General features: G+C 54.2%; 1 long non-coding RNA gene across 1 annotated transcript; it reads left to right on the top strand.

Moving 5' to 3' along the window:
- The first annotated feature begins 3,621 nt into the window (after nt 1–3,621).
- LOC118721267 lies at nt 3,622–5,147 on the top strand. The gene is made up of 2 exons (XR_004988673.2): nt 3,622–3,895; nt 5,070–5,147. It is a non-coding gene; the product is annotated as an uncharacterized LOC118721267 (long non-coding RNA).
- Nucleotides 5,148–12,006: the final 6,859 nt, after the last annotated feature.

The raw sequence follows: 12,006 nt of genomic DNA, 5'->3' as shown, positions 1-12,006 counted from the left end.
ATATATATATATATATATATATATATATATAAAATTGATTTTTTTCAGAGAGGGAGGGAGGGAGAGAGAGAGAGAGAGAGAGAGAGAGAGAGAGACATCAATGATGAGAATCATTGATTGGCTGCCTCCTACATGCTCCTACATACTAGGAATGGAGCCCATAACCCAGGCATGTGGCCTTGGCTGGAATCGAACCTGGGACCCTTCAGTCCGCAGGCCAATGCTCCAGGGGTCCTCAAACTTTTTAAAGTGGGGGCCAGATCACGGTCCCTCAGAGAGCTGGAGGGCCGGACTATATGAACTACTAATTCCTACTGTAACACCTCGGCTGCGCTCACTGCCCTAAAAACCTGGCGGGCCGGATCAGACTCCTCTGCGGGCCGCATGTGGCCCACGGGCCGTAGTTTGAAGACGCCTGCGTCTAGGCCACCTTCTTTCTTTAAAAAAAATTTTTTTTAATTGATTTCAGAGAGGAAGGGAGAAGGAGAGAGAGGTAGAAACATCAATGATGAGAGAGAGTCATTGATCAGCTGCCTCTTGCACACCCCACATTGGGAACTGAGCCTGAAACCAGAGCATGTGCCCTGACTGTGAATTGAACCGTGACCATAGGTTGATGTTCAACCACTGAGCCATACCGGCCAGACTCCACCTTCTAACACCTAACATCTTGTTTGACGGTTTCATCGACATTCTTAGAATGCTCTGGAGTTATTGCTGGGAGACATCCCCACCACCACCACCTCACAGCTGGAGTCCGCAAAAGGTGGCTCTTACCCTCCATCCTGGCTTTCAGTGGTCCAAGCCCCCTGACCACCAAGGGCTTGGAAAAGCTTCTCATCACTGGGGCTGATGATGACATACCAACTCAAATTCACAAATCATTCCTCAATGGTGCAAACAGGCTCTGAGCCCCTCAGCTCCCCAGGTCCCTGGGAGGGGCTCGGTGGGCAGGACAGTGGCCTTCTTAGTCCTTTCTTCTCTGTTCTGGCCCCTCCGCGCCTCTCCACCCTCCCCGGTTACTACACAGACCACCCCATGCGCCCGGGAATGACAACCAGAACACCAGGTGGGGTGTGATTTCTCCACCAGCTGCGGCCCAGCGGCAGCTGTTTGGTTATCTCAGTGCAGCATGGTGCGGTTGATGGTGATGGATCCCATTTCGCAGCAGGGAAAACTGTGGCTCAGAGGGGTTAAGTGCTTTGGCCAGGTTCCCACAGGCAGTGACAAAGCACTTAGCAAGCACTCAGGAAATACAGCTGACAGGCAGCACTGGAAATACGGAGGCAGGAAGAGATCCCCAGCTTCGGGGGTACCTCAGAGCCCACAGAGGTCCAGCTGTGCAGTGAAAGGGGGCTGTCAATCAAGGTAACCCCTCCGGGGGGCAGGGGGAGCAGGGCCAGAGATGGGGAACATAGGGTCAGCGCAAAGGTCAATTGCTCCGGATCCTACTCCTTTCTGCCCTGATTTCTGTGGTTATATACTTTATGCCAACAACCCATCATACACACTCCCATCCGCAAAAAAAGAAGAAGAAGAAGAAAAAAAACCCTTTCAGAAATGGTAAGCAGTGACATTTGCAAGTTTCCTGATCCCCGAATGTCAACATGCATGTGTCCGTCCCCACACTGCTTCCTGCTTTGGGTGTGAAGAAAGGGGCAGGGGTGGTGCGTGGAGAGTGCCGGGCCTGGGCTGGGGACCCAGAGACAAGGCTCTGTTCCCTGGCAACCAGCGAGGTGACCTTATGCAAATGGCTTTCCACTGTCCTCCTTCAGTTTCCTCGTATGCAAAATGGCAAATGGCAGTTGCCCACCTCAGAATGTTATTGTGAAGATCAGGTGAAGTCACGTAACACGACTCCCGGCGCTTCGAAAGTACAAGGGCCTCCGCCTCTATCTCTGCCAAGATAAGAGAAACCCTGAGTCGTAGTCTCCCCATTTTCCAGTGGAGGACATAGAAGACTCCGGCAAACCGAGGCGGTCCCTCATTCAAAAACAGTAGGGCTGGTCCCACCCTGGCTGACCCCTCGGATCCTGCCTCTGCCCCAGAGTCTCTCATCGGGGTCTGAATCCAGTTCAAAGCTCTGATTCGTTCAATCAGTACTTGTGTTCCTTCCTGGCAGGCACCTGGCCTTGTGCTGGGATTAAGGACGCTCTGCAAAGCTCCTAGTCTGACAGGGAAAGCAAACATCACGGGAGGCAATGCTGTGCAGGGAATGTGATGTAGCAGGGTTGGGCAGGGTGGTCCAAGAGGAAGTAGCCTCATAAAAAATTCGGGGAAGAGAGGTCTCATCTCAAGGTGGCAAAGGTCAAATATGGAAGCAAGGTCAGAGGAAGAGGGTGGGGGATTCCTGCGGGCCTCCTGTTTTCTCAACTTCCTCTGGTTACTTAAGAGCTGTTTGTCAAGGGCATACCCTGTGAGGTACCGTCCGACCTGGAGGAGGGGGAAACTGACCTCAAAAGTGTTTATAATCTAGAAGAAGCCATAAGACAGCCAACCACAAAACTAACTAGGCGTCCTCGAGTATGGCATGAACAGACACAAATGGCATAAAAAACTTGTGCCCTTCCAAAACCGGTTTGGCTCAGTGGATAAAGTGTCGACCTGTGGACTGAAAGGTCCCAGGTTTAATTCCAGTCAAGGGCATGTACCTTTGTTGCGGGCACATCCCCAGCAGGGGGTGTGCAGGAGGCAGCTGATCCATGTTCCTCTCATCGATGTTTCTAACTCTCTATCCCTCTCCCTTCCTCTCTGTAAAAAATCAATAAAATAAAATAATAAAATAAAAAGAACTTGTGCCCAGAAAACACAGGGGACGGACTGCACTTCCGAGTGTGACAACCGGGGAGAACAGGGCTGGAGCGGGTCTGAAAGGGGAGTCGGGGTTGCTGTAGGCAGACATGCAGGCCTGAGGCGTGGAGGACACATCCCTGAGGAGGAGCACAGCCTAAGCAACGATGGTTCAGGCCATCGCCAGCGCCATCTCCCGCGGTCTCAGGGCGTCTTCTCGGAAGGAGTGCGGAAGCCGGGGTGCACGGAGTTTGGGGATATCTGGGAATTCCCGCCATGCACCGTTGTATTTATGGATGGGTGTGCCCTTTCCTGGAGCCAGGGCCCATGGCTCTTTTCCACATCTCCAAAGGGTCCACATCTGAGAAAAGGGTAGACACCAGTCCTCCAAATCTCCCAAATAAGAACAAATTAGAATTCGGGTGGACTGGGGCCTCTATTTAGTGTGTGTGTGTGTGTGTGTGTGTGTGTGTGTATGTGTTTTAAACAACAAGGTAGCTCTGGAAGTGACCTGTGCACACCTCGCAGCTCTAGACAGGACCAGGGAGGCCTTGGCATGCCAGCCTCCAGAATTGCCTGCCATTTGCCCACCCCTGACCCCACACCCCCATTTTCCAAGGTGAGTCAGCACCCTCACCCCAGTCTCCATTTGCCCAGAGGGAAATATGGAAGCAAGGTCAGACGAAGGGGGGGGGGGGGGGGCTCAGGACGTCCTTTTGCATAGGCTTCGCCTCTCCTTCAGAAGCGGGGTGGCTGGGAGGCGCCCCGCCCTAAGGCCGGAGGGGGTCAGAATGACCCGTCAGCCTCCCACCCCACAGCAGCAAGCCTAGGTCAAATTCTGGGAATTTCCAAAGCCGCTGGCAGGCAGCGCTGCGTCAGATTTTCCCGGACGCCAGCCTGCAGTGCCCGCCGCGGCCGCTGGGTGGCGCGGCGCGGGGCGCGGAGCGTGGGAAACACGGGCGCGGACAGGCTGAGCTCACACGCCCGCCCGGGCAGCGGCGTCCGCCCGCAGCGGCTGCGCAGCGCGCACCTCCCGCGGGGCGCTCGGCAGGACGGCCGGCCGGGCGGGTGGCGCAGCCCCCGTGGGGGAAAGCCGCTGCGGGAGGTAAGAGCAGAGCTCCGGCCAGGTGCGGGGGGGGGGGGGGGGGGTATGTGTGCAAGGAGGGTGCCCCGTGGGCCGGGCCTGCGGGCGATCTCGGGGAGCCCAGGGCAGGGGTGGGGGGGGGCCCTAGGGACCGTGCACCCGCCCCGCCGCCCCACCCCCGCTGCGGTGCGGCCTCCGGGCGCCACTGCCTCCGCAGCGTGGGTGGCTGCGGTCCCGGGCCTGGAGCGGCCCCGGGCGGCCCCCGAGGGCCAGCAGGGCGGGGGAGGTGGAGGATCAGCCCCCTGGGGTGTCCGGGGCGCCCCGGCCCGCTCCCCACCTTGCATCTCTGCGCTCCGCAGTGGGCGTGGCGGCCCTTGGCTACAGCGGGGGCGCCCGGAGTTGGGGGAGGCTGCGGGGGATGGAGAGCGCTGCCGAGACAGGTGGTTGAGGAGGCGAGAGAGGGTGCGCAGAGGCTCCTGATAGGAATGCGTATTCCCCCCACCTCCTCCTGCAGGGGGATCGGAGGGGCATGTGGACGAGGAGGGGGGCGGGGGGAGGCCAGTGGCATAGCTCAGGAGAGGGCAGGCGCTATCAGGAGGAACGGGGTTGGGGGGGGGGGGGGAGAGAAGAAGGATGCTATTGGGCTCTGCTCTGTCCAGTTCCCCCCACCCCCAAATAATAAAGTGGGTGTGAAGGCGAGGATGGAGGAGTTTGATGGAGCCCCAGCCCAGAACTGTCCTAAACTGCCCAGGGCCAGGCACCTGGCTCCTGCGTGCATGTCTGAGAGCCCCAGACTCAGAGCACTCTGCAGAGACTTGGGCGGGTGGGAGGGGGGGGGGGGTGGGAAGAGAAGGGGGGGGCAGGAAGGTCAGAGATTGAAGCTTTAGCAACTGAAGCAGCCCCGGAGACAGGGGCTGGGAGGAGAGGAGGGAGGTGGGTCAGGAGGCAAGGGGGTCTCCAGGACTCCAGCCCAAGTCCATAGGTGGTTGGTTGGTTGGTTGGTTGGTTGGCTGGTCAGGATGTGGTGGGAGAAGGGGAGGGGGGACTTAGAGACATTGGGTAATGGCGCCCCCCCCCCCACACACACACCCGCCCTTAGCTTTATTTGCAGCCCTAGACCGAAATTTGGGATTCATCATTTGCCAAATGTGCACCATTTTTTTTTCTTCCCCTTTTGGTGTGATGTGTGTTTTAGAGGACCGGAGGAGGACAGACCGAGGGGACAGAGGGACGCCGGCCCAGCCAATCCTGAGCTGCTGCAGCCCTCCCCCCCCCCCCCCCAGTACCCTGTTCTGTGCAGGGACCCAGAGAAGGGGGCTGCTGGCTCCCCGCCCCTCCACTGCCTGCCTGTGGCCCCCTGGCTGCTCCCCTGTGGGCAGGGCAGCCGGCCCACCTGAGGCTGAAGGGGCAGAGGCTGGCACGGCCGGGGCGGTGATGGTGCCGCAGGCCCTCCCTGTTGCCCAGCGTGGGAAGAAGAATGCAGAGCCAGGCAAGTCTGTGTGTGTGTGTGTGTGTGTGTGTGTGTGTGTCCTCTGGGTTGGAAGGAGCAGGTATAGACAGGGCCGGGGCAGCCGGGGCAGCCAGGGCCTGGCGATCCTTTTTGGCATTGCTGGCGAGAAGGCTGTTCCTTCCAGCCCCTTGGGTTTGGTTCCGCCCCTGCATGCTCATTGGTGCTGCCATGTTATATAACGCTTATATAACCTCCCAGGGCAGGCGCCCTGGCTCCACTCAGGTCACGCAGACACTGGGGCTGTGGGGGAGGCAGGATCTTTGGAAGCTTGTGGGTAGAACGGCTCCCCCCTCCCCATCGTCTCTCCCCACCCCCCTGGCCCCCCCCCCCCCCTATTCTCAACCTGGCTCGTTCATTCTCCTGATCCCGGACATACGAGGGGGAACGGAAAACAGGGGCCCACTCCATGCCAGCTGTCTCGGGCTGAGAAGGGGGGAGGGGGGAGCTGGGCAGTCTTCCTCACCTTCTCGCCCTCTCGTCCCTGTGGCCCAGAGCCTGTGGTGGAGTGGATGCCACTCTGGTGCTTTGAGATCAGCTTTTTTTTTGTACGTGGGGACCCCCCCCCCACCCACCCGGGCATGGCAGATGGGTGTGGTGAGATGATCCCTGGTGAGATGTTGCAGTAGAAGGATATATGGTCCATGGTGTTGGTTAAAGAGAGGCAGACATGAGCTCTGCCTCAGAGGTTTTGAGCAAGGGTGACCAGGAAGATGGTGGTGGCATTATAAACAAAAAACAAAAAGCAAAAAAAGCAAGTGCGGGCCTGGGGGCTAGGGGATGGTCAGGGAAGGGTGCACGGGGAGTGGATCGGGAAGCAAAGATAAACATGGTGTTCTTTTACTGTACTCTCCACTGGGCTGTCCCTGGTTACCAGGGCAACAGAAGCAGTGATGAAAATCATGCCTTTTCCTTCAGTGGAAAAATTTGGCTCCTCCTCCTACCCCCTTCCGTCTCTCATCGCCTGCGACCCATGGGGAGGGCGGTGTCTCCAGGGATCAGAGACCTCGGCATATCTTCGTCATTGCCCCCCAGTACCCGGTTTTTAGAAACGATCTCCCCCTCACCCCCACCCCTGCTTCCTGCATCCCTGTCTCCCCCCGGAGCCCGGCAGTTACGTAGGAGTTGGAGTGGATGGAGGGGGGAGGGCATGGACGTCATTGCAGCACAGGGCGGGCGAGCAGCGCGTGGGCAGGGATGTGGATGCAGGCATGACTGGCACATGACGGGGGCTAGGCATCGATCAGCCGGATGGAGCCTGTTTCTGAGATGGCGGGCGGGAAGGGTGGGTGGGATGACGGAGGCCTGCGGGGCCTGGCATTCTGGGCTCACAGGAGGCATCGTTTTTTCCTGTGTGGCCACGGCTCCTGATGAGAGCTGGGATTCATCCATTCCGCACGGATCGGGTACCTGCCATGTTGGGTCAGGTTCTGGGAATTGGGGAGGAGACGGGTCAAGGACTGGGCCTTGACCTTGAGGAGATTGTGGTGGGTGGCAGAAGGATGGGGGATCTGGGGGAAGGTCAGCCTGGCCTTTTTACAAGCTTAGAGTCTGAGCCCCAGGCAGAAGACGGGCAGTATTCCAGGCCGGGGGGTGATGGGTGCGGGCGGAGCCTGTGGGAGTGCGGAGGAAGAGGTAACTGCGAGAGCCATTTTGGCTTGGGGACAGGAGAGGGGGAGAGAAGGCACGGGCATGTTGAGCCTTAGTGATGGACAGAAATAGAAAAATCAGGGCTCAGATTTCTTTGAGGGCAGCCATGTTTGTTTAGGTTTTAGACACAATGCATCCCAGACGGCGGCAGGGTGCCCACCCGGGTAGATATGTGTATGGTCAGGCAAATGGAGTTTGCCAGGGAACTCTGTTCTGGAAGGAGATTTGGAGGACATGGTTGTGAAGCTCTGAAGGTGCGCGGCTGCTGAGAAAGGGTGTGGCCCAGCACTGGGTGAGGCTGTGTGTCTTGTTCTTGTTTGTGATCCCAGGGCCCGCCCAGACTGCTGGACCAGTTTCTGCTCACGAACACCCACGACTCCTACCAAACCACACCCTTTGTGGAAGTTCAGGTTTCTATTTAAGTTTTTCTTTTCTCTAATAGCTATGACCAGGAGGATAGGTCCTGGAAAGATTATATATATAGAGTATATATATATAGAGAGAGGCCTGATGTGCAAAATTCGTGCAAGGGGCTCAGCCCTCACAGCCTTGGCTTTGTCCAGAAGGATATCTGGTCTAATTAGCATATTATGCTTATATTATATCCTATATAATAAAAGCATAATATGCAAATTGACCATACGGTGGAACGACCATTTGAATGACTATCTGGACAACCATCTGGGACCACACTATGACATCCACTGGCACCAGGCCAGCCAAGGCGGTGGGATGTGATTGGTCGGGGCCCAGCCTTGCCCTGTGATCATTCCTCAGAGGGAGGTTGAGGCCACCAGCCGGCAGGCTGCAGTGGGTGGGTGGAGCCTCCCTCTGCGAGCTAAGCCGGGGTCCTGGGTGCCAGAGGGAAGCTGGAGGAAGGAAGGCCTATTCTTGCATGAATTTCGTGCACTGGGCTTCTAATATATATATATATATATATATATATATATATATGAAATATATGTATATATGAAATATGTATATGTATATATGTGAAATATTTCATATATATGTATACATATTTCATATATACATATATATTTTATTTTATTTTATTTTTTTTACCCTCTCTAAGCTCTCTCCTTGACCTCTGCTCTTAGAGGTTACTGAAAGTCCCCAGGATGTGGTATAGAGATGTGTCATAGGCCCTTAGCCTCCACCAGCAAGACTGTGGATTCTGGTTCCTTTCCAGTCATCCCTCTAGAGCAGAAATTTTCAATTGGTGTGTTACAAGAAATTTTAAAACATGCAGTACTCGACTATTTAGTCAGGGTCACTGACCTCTTTTCCCTTAGATTGTCAAAAAAAAAAAAATGACAACAGCCAACACAAAAATAGCCGTCTGGTGTGAATGCCCTGTCTTGAGCCATAATATGGAGCTGTTTCTTATTGGTCACGTCGCAGAATAAGATTGCTTCTGATTTGTTCGTTCTTGGTACCAGAAATCCTTCTATACAAGTATAGGCGCCTGATTTGTGTAAAAAGTCACTTTGGAGCAAAAAGGGTAGGTAATTACTTTTTTAAAAAATCAATCAATCAAAATATACCTTTTTTTTTTTATCAGGTCAGCAAAACATATTTTTTTGAATGTTAGTAATTAGTTTATGAGTGCCACAAGATGGAAAAGGTTGAAAATCTCTGCTCTGGGGGATTAAGATCACTGGACAGCATCTGGAAGCCTTTGCCAGTTACATGGTCTTGGGCAGGTCACTTCCTTTCCCAGACCCTAGGTCTTTTCATCTCTAAAGCCTTTGGGTTTGGTGGCCTCTTTGCCCTCGGTTTCTGATGCGAACCTGACTTTTCTTCTCGAATAAGCAGCCCAGACTTCTTTCGTGTCTTGTGGGAGGGAGCAGCAGGAATGGAGGCCTGGTCCCCAGAATAGGCCCTTGTCTCCAGACTGGGGATGGGGAGTCCTCCCGGTGGAGGGCCTCTATTCCTCTAGGGCAGTGTTTCCCAAACTTTTGACATGTAAACCCCTTCTCATAATTTTCATAATGCTGAGTACCCCTCGTACTCATGAGAACGTAGAATTAGGCACAGCTAAGCACGGTGCAGTGCATATCCCCACCAAACTCTGGTGCAACTCGTACCCCCACCAAACTCTTCCTGTACCCCTGGGGGTATGCGTACCACACTTTGGGGAACACTGCTCTAGGGATTTGGAAATGCTGGAAGAGCAGGAAGAGCAGGAGCTGGCAAACTACAGCCCATGGGCCAGTCGCCTGCTTTTGTAAATAAAGTTTTATTGGGACACAGACATGCCCATTGTTTAATTGTCTATGGCCGCTTTCATGCTAATTGCTATAGTTGAGGACAGCAGGTTTTCTAAAAATGTTGTTTTGTTCAATGTTGTTTTAACGTAATATTGATGGGCGGGGGGGATTGATTTCTGGCTGTGTGGAGTTTCCAAGTGCTCCTCATGTCTGTGTGGGTTTCTGGGGCACTCTGGTTTCCTCTCACACCCCAAAGATGTGACTCTTAGATGAACTGATGTGTCTAAACTGTCGCCCTCTGAGTGGTGTGGGTGTGAGTAGCCCTGCAATGGAAGGGCGCCCGGAGCTGGGGGAGTACCTGCCTTATGCCCTGGGCTGCTGGAACAGTTCTACTGGAATAAGTGGGTTGGAAAATAAGGATCTTCATTGTTCTTATTCATCTTTCTTGAATGTATATATCGCTCACGTTTCTCTCAGTGTTTAATATTAGAAGTGTTTGGGGTCTTTATTTAGAAGTTTGGTGATGGTTTTGTGACCAGAAATATGCCCTAGGAATGAACTCTTTTTTTTTTTATACATCAATTCGTCTATGGTGAAATTGGTTTCATTGTATGTCATTTTGGTTCAAGTCACAGTTTCCAAGAACCGATCCACGACCTTTAGTTGAGAACTTACTGTAGTTACCACAGAGGCCATAGGACCCATCAGCCTAAAATATTTGCTGTCTTGCCCTTTAAGAAAGAGTTGGTCAACCCTGCCCTCCACCATCACCGGAAAAGTGTTTGGATCTCCACTGGGGATGCTTACAGGGCTGGATCTTTTTTTTTAAAGGATTCATATATATATATATATATATATATATATATATATATATATATATATATATATATATATGTATGTATATTATTGATTTTTTTACAGAGAGGAAGAGAGAGGGATAGAGAGTTAGAAACATTGATGAGAGAGAATCATCAATCAGCTGCCTCTTGCACACCCCCTACTGAGGATGTGCCTGCAACCAAGGTACAAGCCCTTGACCAGAATCGAACCCGGGACCTTCCAGTCCGCAGGCCGACACTCTATCCACTGAGCCAAACTGGTTTCAGCGATTCCTGGGTTCTTGAAGAGTGTGCCTTGGGCCTGTTTTTGTGGTCCCAAGAGGGGATAATGCGGCCATTGAGATGGTAGACTATCAGAATCCGCCTAAGCCAGTATCCTGCACCTGGAAAACCCCTGTCCTTTTCAGTCCCACCTCTGGAACCTGGAGGGTCTCCTCCCCCCACTCCCACACACACTTCTTGGAGCCTGGAGTCCAGAATTCCTCAGCAGGGGTGGGGCGTGTCCTTGGTGTGACAAGGTCACCTCCCTTTTACTTCCCAGGACCCTGCTGAGAATGGACCAACCCAAAGCCAGTCTCTGGCAAAGAGGGTCATTGGTCCCACCGAGGCCCACAGCATGTTTCTCTCTCGCTCTCTTTGCTTTGTCACTTCTGCCAAGGCCCCGGTGATGCAGCTGCAGCAGCGAGAGCTTGCAGCCCAACCTGGCGCGCGTCCACACTGGGAACAAGGCCCTGCGGCATGGAGCTGGTGGGGTGTGTGTCTCTGCTGGCTTGGGCCCAGATCACGACTGGGTATCCTTACAGCCAGCCTTTACGGAGTCCCCTCGTGTCCTGGTTTCCACCTTTTTTTTTTTTTACTTGGTCTTGGTGAAGCTCCTGGCAGGAGTAGGACTGATAGAAAGTTCCTGCTTTTGCAAAATAGCAGCACAACCCTCTGGCCATTGCCGCTTGGGGCTGGGCTGGGACGTGAGACCCTTTGGTGGCAAAGGGGGAGCTGGGTGCTCAGAGCGGCAGGTGTCAGAGGGTGCCTGAGGTTTATGACCCTCGCAGCTGGAAGGGAGGCGGCTGGCAGTGGGAGGAGGGAGCAGACGACCAGAATAGCAGAGAAGACAGCAGCTAAGCACACCCAGAGCCGCTTTTAGCTGGCAACGGTGAGCTTGGCACTCGGAGCCTTCCTTCACGTGAACCTCCCCTACACACACGCCCTCCATCCCAGGGGCCATAAAATAAAACGGTCCTTATCAAAGCTCCCCTCTAAATACCTTTCCTCTGTAGAGTTGCAGGGGACCTCCTACTACGTGAGCTTACGCTGATGGGACACTGACCTGGAGTATCAGTCACTTACCTGGTATTGACCTCGGATCGGGGACCTGGGGCTGTGAAGTGGGGAGGATACAGAGTAAATAAAGGGTTCACAGTCTGGTATGCAGGCAAAGGGACAGTTGATCCAGGTTGGATACGACCTGCACCAGAACATACACTTCCAGCACCCATGCCTCCATCTGTCCTGTTCACTTCTGTCACCCAGGGTGGCACTGGGGAGGCACCCAGATGTTCCAGGGCGACCCGTCCTTGTTCTGTCTGTCCTGGGAACATGCAGGAGGGATCTGAGGGGGCGGGTGGAGGAAGAGAGGAGCTCAGGGCAGCATGTGACACGTTTGGGGGAGGGTGGGACGCAGCTGGACACGCTGGGCATGCGAGTCAGGAGAAGAGGATACAGGAAGATGGATGCCAGGTGGAAATGAGACTCCTTTGTCATTAGGATGGTGAGAAAGGAGGAGAATAGCCTGGCACAAAGAGGTGGGTGGGGTGCATGCACCTCATTGGATAAAGCAGAGGGCTGGGGAAGAAAGAGAAGCCAGCCAATGTCAGGGAAGGCGGGATTGGGGCGTGAGAATGGAAACCAGTGAGAGGAAACAAGGCC

Source organism: Pipistrellus kuhlii, unplaced genomic scaffold, assembly GCF_014108245.1.
Source record: "Pipistrellus kuhlii isolate mPipKuh1 unplaced genomic scaffold, mPipKuh1.p scaffold_m20_p_18, whole genome shotgun sequence".
Lineage (NCBI taxonomy): Eukaryota > Metazoa > Chordata > Mammalia > Chiroptera > Vespertilionidae > Pipistrellus > Pipistrellus kuhlii.
The sequence above is the reverse complement of the archived record's forward strand: the minus strand, read 5'-3'. Positions and strand labels throughout refer to the sequence as shown.